Source organism: Somniosus microcephalus, chromosome 29, assembly GCF_052327205.1.
Source record: "Somniosus microcephalus isolate GS21.2 chromosome 29, FLI_Smic_1.0, whole genome shotgun sequence".
NCBI classification, from domain to species: domain Eukaryota; kingdom Metazoa; phylum Chordata; class Chondrichthyes; order Squaliformes; family Somniosidae; genus Somniosus; species Somniosus microcephalus.
The window spans coordinates 44,136,997-44,145,504 of NC_141015.1; positions in this window are offsets into that span (position 1 = coordinate 44,136,997).

The window sequence follows — 8,508 nt, forward strand, 5'->3', positions numbered from 1 at the left end:
TCATAATTTTATACACCTCAATCAAGTCTCCCCTCAGCCTCCTCTGTTCCAAAGAAAACAACCTTCAGCCCATCAGTCTGGGCCTAAACAATGAGTCTGTAATTAATTTCCAGAGGTGCCTATTTACAACAGTTAGACTTTGTGATCTTAAAGATGCACACCAGTTACATACCCAGCTTCAACTGAGCACCATGCTTTCATGCTGCTGTCCTTATAGAATGATGCAGCACAGATGGGGGCCATTTGGCCCATCGTGCCTCTTTGAAGGAGCTCTCCAATTAGTCCCACTCCGCTGATCTCTACCCATAACCCTGCAAATTTTTCCCCTTCAAGTATTTATCCAATTTGAAAGCTATTATTGAATCTGTTTCCACCCCCACCCCAATTACCCCATACCTGCTAAAAATCAGGGCTCTGAAAGATAACCTACCATATGGTAAATATTTGACCATTGTTATACATAGATACATAGATACATAGAAGATAGGAGCAGGAGTAGGCCATTCGGCCCTTCGTGCCTGCTCCGCCATTTAATGAGATCATGGCTGATCCTTTAATTCAGTATCCCGTCCCCGCCTTCTCTCCGTAACCCTTAACCCCTTTTGCCCGTAGAAATATATCTAATTCCCTCTTAAATATATTTAATGAGCTGGCATACACTGCCCTCTGTGGCAATGAGTTCCACAGGTTCACCACTCTCTGAGTGAAGAAATTCCCCCTCATCTCTGTCCTAAATGGTTTAGCCCTTATCCTTAAATTATGTCCTCTAGTTCTGTTCTCACCCGCCAAGGGAAACATTCCTTCTGCATCCAGTCTGTCTAGACCTGTCAGAATTTTATACACTTCTATGAGGTCCCCTCTCAATCTTCTAAACTCCAGTGTGTACATCCCTAAACTACATAGTCTCTCCTCATAGGTCATTCCCGCCATTCCTGGTATCAGCCTGGTGAATCGCCGCTGCACCCCCTCCATGGCAAGAACATCCTTCCTCAGATGAGGCGACCAAAACTGTACACAGTACTCGAGGTGTGGTCTCACCAGTGCCCTGTACAGCTGCAGCAAGGTATCCCTGTTCCTGTATTCTAACCCTTTTGCTATGAAGGCCAGCATACCGTTTGCCTTCTTGACCGCCTGTTGCACCTGCATGCTCGCCTTCAGTGACTGGTGTACAAGAACACCCAGGTCTCTCTGTACTTCCCCCTCTCCCAATCTATTGCCATTTAAATAATAATTTGCCCTCCCGTTCCTGCACCCAAGGTGGATAACTTCGCACTTGTCCACATTATAGTGCATCTGCCATTTATCCGCCCAATCGCCCAGTCTGTCCAAATCGCTCTGGAGCTTCCTGGTCTCTTCCTCTGAGCCCACCCCCCCTCCTAGTTTAGTGTCGTCTGCAAATTTGGAAATGCTGCATCCGACTCCCTGATCCAGGTCATTAATGTAAATTGTGAACAGCTGGGGGCCCAGGACAGATCCCTGTGGTACCCCACTTGTTACTGCCTGCCATTCAGAAAATGAGCCGTTTATTCCAACTCTCTGTTTTCTATCTGACAGCCAGTTCCCTATCCACGCCAAAACTTTCCCCTTTATCCCATGAGCCTCAATTTTCCATGCTAATCTTTTATGTGGGACCTTATCGAAGGCCTTTTGGAAGTCCAGGTACACCACATCTACTGGCTCTCCCCCATCTATTCTACCAGTTACTCCCTCAAAAAATTCCAATAGATTAGTCAAGCACGATTTACCCTTTGTAAATCCATGTTGACTCTGTCCTATCCTGTCCCCATTTGCTAAGTGCTCCGCTATTTCATCCTTAATGATGGACTCCAGCATTTTGCCCACAACTGATGTAAGGCTTACAGGTCTGTAATTACCTGCTTTTTCCCTACCCCCCTTTTTGAATAGTGGGGTAACGTTAGCTACCCTCCAATCCATCGGCACTGTTCCCGAGTCTAATGAATTCTGAAAAATCATCCTTAGTGCATCCGCTATCTCTAGGGCCACCTCCTTCAGTACCCTAGGATGCATGTTATCAGGCCCTGGGGATTTGTCCACCTTCAATCCCTTTAGCTTCCTTAACACCATATCCTTAGAGATATTGATTTGCGTCAGTTCCTCCTTTGCCAATGTCCCTATTTTTCCCGATATCCCAGGGAGGTTTTTTGTGTCTTCCTTCGTAAAGACTGACCCAAAGTATGCATTTAGTTGATCTGCCATTTCCTTATTTCCCATTATATATTCCCCCGTATCTGACTGCAATGGACCAACTTTGGTTTTCACCAGTCTTTTCCTTTTGATATACTTATAAAAGCTTTTGGAGTTAGTTTTTATATTTTCCGCCAGCTTGTTTTCGTAAGCTATTTTGCCCCTCTTGATTATGCCCTTTGCCCTCCTTTGCTCTATCTTAAACTGTTCCCAATCTTCCGCTCTGGCGCTTTTTTTGGCTATTTTATACGCCCTATCTTTGGATTTTATGCTGTCTCTAATTTCCCCTGTTATCCACGGTTGAGTCACCTTTTTAGATTTCCTTTTATGCCAGATTGGTATAAACAATTTTTGCAATTTTGTCATTCTATCTTTAAATGTTTGCCATTGTTTATCTACCTCCAGTCCTCCCAGGAACGTTGTCCAATCAGACCTACTCAGTTCCCGTCTCATGGCATCATAATTCCCCTTGTTTAAATTCAGGACCTTAGTCTCTGAGTCAATTTCTTCGCTCTCCATTTCGAGTGAGAAATCGATCATGTTATGATCGCTCTGACCCAAGGGTCCCCGTACAACAAGATTACTGACCCAAGGGTCCCCGTACAACAAGATTATATGTGCTGCACCTCCCTCATTTTAAAACAGTTTCCTCCCCCCATGGTATTCAAAACCATAATAGCGTACATTTTACAGCTCATTATTCTTAATTTTAAAATGACAGCATTTGAATTGATTAATTAGACTGGATCCACAATAAGCAAATTGTCAAGTATTGTACCAGCACTTAAAGAGCTTATGGAACTTTTTGATCAATATTCTCAGAATGGCATACCACTTTACCGACACAAGTACAGCCCCCTTCTTCTTAGGCAGTCCCTCGGAACCGAGGATGACTTGCTTCCACATTAAAAATGAGTTTGCAGGTGACTGATGAGTCCAATGCGGGACCGACAGTCTCTGTCACAGGTGGGGCAGACAGTGGTTGAAGGGGCGGGTGGGTGGGGTGCTTGGGTTGACGTGTGCTCCTTGCGTTGCTTGCGCTTGGCTTCCGCTTGCTCCCAGCGAAGAGACTCGAGGTGTTCGGCACCTTCCCGGATGCTTCTCCTCCACTTTGTGCGGTCTTGGGCCAGGGATTCCCAGGTGTCAGTGGGGATGTTGCACTTTTTCAAGGAGGCTTTGAGGGTGTCCTTGAAGTGTTTCCTCTGCCCACCTGGGGCTCTCTTGCCGTGTCGGAGCTCCGAGTAGAGCGCTTGTTTTGGGAGTCTTGTATCGGGCATGCAGACGATGTGACCTGTCCATCAGAGCTGATTGAGCGTGGTTAAAGCTTCGATGCTGGGGGTGTTGGCCTGTGTGAGAACACTGACGTTGGTGAGCCTATCCTGCCAATAGATTTGCAGGATTTTGCGGAGGCAGCGTTGGTGGTACCTCTCCAGTGCTTTGAGGTGTCTGCTGTACATGGGCCATGTCTCTGAGGCATACAGCAGGGCGGGTATCACTGCTGCTCTGTAGACCATGAGCTTAGTGCTGGGTTTGAGGTCCTGGTCTTCAAACACTCTTCCTCAGGTGACCAAAGGCTGCACTGGCACATTAAAGGCGTGTTGGACTTCGTCATCTACGTCTGCCCTTGGTGACAGTAGGCTCCCGAGGTATGGAAAGTGGTCCACGTCCAAGGCCTCGTCATGGATTTTGATAATCGGGGGACAGTACTGTGTGGCGGGGGCAGGTTGGTAGAGGACCTTTGTCTTACGGATGTTTAGTGTAAGACCCATGCTCTCGTACACTTCGGTTAAGGTGTTGACGATGGTTTGGAGTTCGACCTCTGAGTGAGCGCAGACGCAAGCGTCATCTGCATACTGTAATTCGATGACAGAGGATGGGACGACCTTGGATCTGGACTGGAGGCGATGGAGGTTGAACAGTTTCCCATTTGTTCTGTAAATCAGCTCCACTCCAGCGGGGAGCTTACTGAGGGTGAGATGGAGCATTGCAGCAAGGAAGATCAAGAAGAGTGTTGGTGCGATGACACAGTCTTGCTTGACCTCGGTCCGTACGTGCATTGGGTCTGTGGTGGAACCATTGGTCAGGATCACGGCTTGCATGTTGTCGTGAAGCAGGTGGAGGATGGCGACTAACTTTTGAGGGCAGCCGAATTTGAGGAAGGCACTCCATAATCCCTCACGGTTGACAGTGTCGAAGGCCTTTGTGAGGTCAAGGAAGGCCATGTATAGCAGTTGGTGCTGTTCCCTGCATTTCTCATGTAATTGACGCGCGGTGAAGATCATGTCCATTGTGCTCCTTAGTGGGCGGAATTCGCAGTGCGACTCTGGGAGGAGCTCTTCAGCCACTGGGAGAAGGCGATTGAGGAGGATTCTTGCGATGTCTTTCCCTGTGGCAGACAGCAGGGAAACTCCTCTGTAATTACCGCAATTGGACTTGTCACCTTTCTTGAAGATGGTCACAATTACGGTGTCTCTGAGATCCCCTGGCATGCTCTCCTCCTTCCAGATAAGAGAAATGAGTTCATGAATTCGCGCTAGTAGTGTTTCTCCATTATGCTTTAGTGCCTCCGCGGGGATTCCATCTGCTCCTGAGGCCTTGTTGTTCTTCAGTTGTCGGATGGCCTTTTCGAGCTCTTGCCAGGCTGGGGTTGTGCTGAGGTGGTGGCGGGTAGCATGCTGCGGGACCTCACCTGCTAAAAATCAGGGCTCTGAAAGATAACCTTCCATATGGTAAATATTTGACCATTGTTATATGTGCTGCACCTCCCTCAATTGAGCAAGAGGAAGACCTCATTTTAAAACAGTTCCCTCCCCCCATGGTATTCAAAGCCATAATAGCGTACATTTTACAGCTCATTATTCTTAATTTTAAAAATGACAGCATTTGAATTAATTAATTAGACTGGATCCACAATAAGCAAATTGTCAAGTTTTGTACCAGCACTTAAAGAGCTTATGGAACTTTTTGATCAATATTCTCAGAATGGCATACCACTTTACCGACACAAGTACAGCCCATGTAATACATCCTGCATCACAGTTCTGTGCAGCTTTTCCAAACTTCGAAAGTTACGATGAAACTGCACACTTGCAATCAAAAAGCAGCCTGTTACTGTTCAAAAACTGTGACAGGTTAGTTGATCTCAGTCGTGGCGAGGACATGCAGATGCCACACTGCAATTAGCCTCAGAGCCTCTAGGATCGGGAATTTGGGGGAGGCGGGGGGAATCGAGAGGTGCGTTCCCACTCCTGATGTCTATCCAGCAACTCCTGCGAGACGAGTACACTTGCGTAGACAAGACTGGGTTCAGCTGGTGTATGGATTATTGTATCCTCCAACTTACCGCATGCAACACCACGGAACCGCCTCTAGCATCACAGATAAACACAGGAGCGCAAACAAGGTGTCACTGGCTGGATTCTGTTTGTGTTGCTGGCGATGACTGTCCTTCCCTCTGTCCGTTGTGTTCTGCCCCCAGGGGTAATTCTGGGCACCACACTTTAGGAAGGATGTCAAGACCTTAGAGAGGGTGCAGAGGAGATTTACTAGAATGGCACCAGGGATGAGGGACTTCAGTTACGTGGAGAGACTGGAGAATCTGGGATTGTTCTGTTTAGAGCAGAGAAGGTTAAAGGGAGATTTAATAGAGGTGTTCCAAATTATGAGGGATTTTGATAGAGTAAATAAGGAGAAACTGATTCCACTGGCAGGAGGGTCAGTATCCAGAGGACACAGATTTAAAATGATTGACAAAAGACCCAGAGGGGAGATGAGGAGAAACTGTTTGCGCAATGAGTTCTGATCTGGAATGCACTGTCTGAAAACAGATTCAAGAGTAACTTTCAAATGGGAATTGGATAAAGAGTTGAAAGGGAGACATTTGCAGGACTACACCCAGCAGACACATGTCCCCCCGCTCGAGGCAATCCAGGAGTTGGTAACTGTATCATTCTGAAAAAAACAATTTTATTATTCATATTCCACCCGGTGTCATCTACCATCATGCACCAACTCTGGGCCGTGACTTGCTCAGATCCACCTGACGTGTTACTTTCACTCGCTGACGACAGTCACAGCTCTCGTGGGACTGATTGTGGATCAGCCAATTATCCACCTCCTACAATGAAATGAAGCACTGCGCGGTCACACGATGCGCTGTCACACGGTGCGCAGTCACACGGTGTGCGGTCACACGGTGCACTGTCACACGGTGCGCAGTCACACGGTGCGCTGTCAAACGGTGCGCTGTCACACGGTGCGCTGTCACACGATGCGCTGTCACACGGTGCGCTGTCACACGGTGCGCAGTCACACGGTGCGCAGTCACACGGTGCGCAGTCACACGATGCACAGTCACACGGTGCGCTGTCACACGGTGCGCTGTCACACAGCGCGCAGTCACACGGCGCGCTGTCACACGGTGCGCTGTCCGGTGCGCTGTCACACGGTGCGCAGTCACACGGTGCGTTGTCACACGGTGCGCTGACACAAGGTGCGCTGTCACATGGTGTGCTGTCACAAGGTGCAAGGTCACACGGTGCGCTGTCTCACGGTGCACGATCACAGTGCGCTGTCTCACGGTGCGCTGTCACAAGGTGTGCTGTCACATGGTGTGCTGTCACAAGGTGCAAGGTCACACGGTGCGCTGTCTCAGGGTGCACGATCACAGTGCGCTGTCTCACGGTGCGCGATCATACGGTGCGCTGTCTCACGGTGTGCAGTCACATGGTGTGCTTTCACAGTGCGCTGTCTCACAGTGCGCGATCACACGGTGCCCGGTCACACGGTGCATTGTCACACAGTGCGCTGTCACACGTGCAGTGTCACACGGTGCGTTGTCACAAGGTGCAGTGTCACATGGTGCACTGTCACATGGTGCACTGTCACACGGTGGTGTCACATGGTGCGCTGTCTCACGGTGCGCTGTCACACAGTGGTGTCACACGGTGTGCTGTCACAAGGTGCAGTGTCACATGGTGCACTGTCACACGGTACACGGTCACATGGTGCACTTTCTCACGTTGCGCGGTCACATGGTGCATGGTCACACATTCCGCTGTCACACAGTGTGCTGTCACACGGTGCGGTGTCACGTTGTGCGCTGTCACGTGGGGCTTTGTCTATCGCCCCAAATGAGGGATCAAAAAAACACAGCCTGCTCAGTCAAGCACTTAAGCACCTCAGCTCAGGCTGCCCAGGGTTGGAATTCCCTGCGCCACCCACTCAGTGATAAAGCTGTAGCCTCCGACAGTATTCATTACAGCTGTCCAGTTGATAACCCTTGTGCGCCTTGTTAACAGATCTCAGTTCCCTCCATGCTTTGCTATTTTTATTTTATTCTGTCCCTTGTCAGAGTTAATTTTATCTCTGCCTTTGCCTTGCTCCCAGGCCAGAAGGTATGGTGCCAGTTGCTAGGAGATGATGGAGTGGTACATGTCAATTCCCCCTCCAACTTTCCTCCCTTCTCTCGAGCAGCTGTTCAGAGAACCTTAGGCGCTAACTGGCCTGTGCTGTGCTCCAGCTCACCTCATAATTGGCAGCACTGACTAGGAAAAGCCAGAACGGATCATTAGACGCAGCAAGCTGCTCTATCCAGAGTCCATGTACGATTCTTCTGTCATGGGCCTCCTCTCCACCCTCACCTGCTCGAGGGTAGCGTAGTGGTTATGTTACTGGACTCGTAATCCAGAGAACATAAGTTCAGAATCTCACCACCACAGCTTGAAAAACCTAAGAACATAGGAACAGGAGGAGGCGATTGATCCCCTCGAGCCTGTTGCGCCATTCAATGCGATCATGGCTGATCTGCTACCTAACTCCTCTATCCGCCTTTACCCCATATCCCTTCATACCTTTGGTTAACAAAAATCTATCAATCTCAGACTTAAAATTAACAATTGATCTAGCATCAAGTGCCATTTGCGGAAGAGAGTTCCAAACTTCTACCACCCTTTGTGTGTTGAAGTGTTTCCTAACTTCACTCCTGAAAGGTCTGGCTTTAATTTTTAGACTATGTCCCCCTAGTCCGAGACTCCCCAACCAGCGGAAATAATTTCTCTCTATCTACCTTATCTGTTCCCCTTAATATCCTGAAAACTTCGATCAGATCACCCCTTAACCTTCTAAATTCTAGGGATTACAACCCTAGTTTGTGTAATCTCATCTCATAATTTAACCCCTGGAGTCTGGGTATCATTCTGGTAAACCTACGCTGCACTCCCTCCAAGGCCAATATATCCTTCCTATGGTGTGGTGCCCAGAAGTATCTGCTGATCACATTTCACTCTCCGAACAGCCCACAAA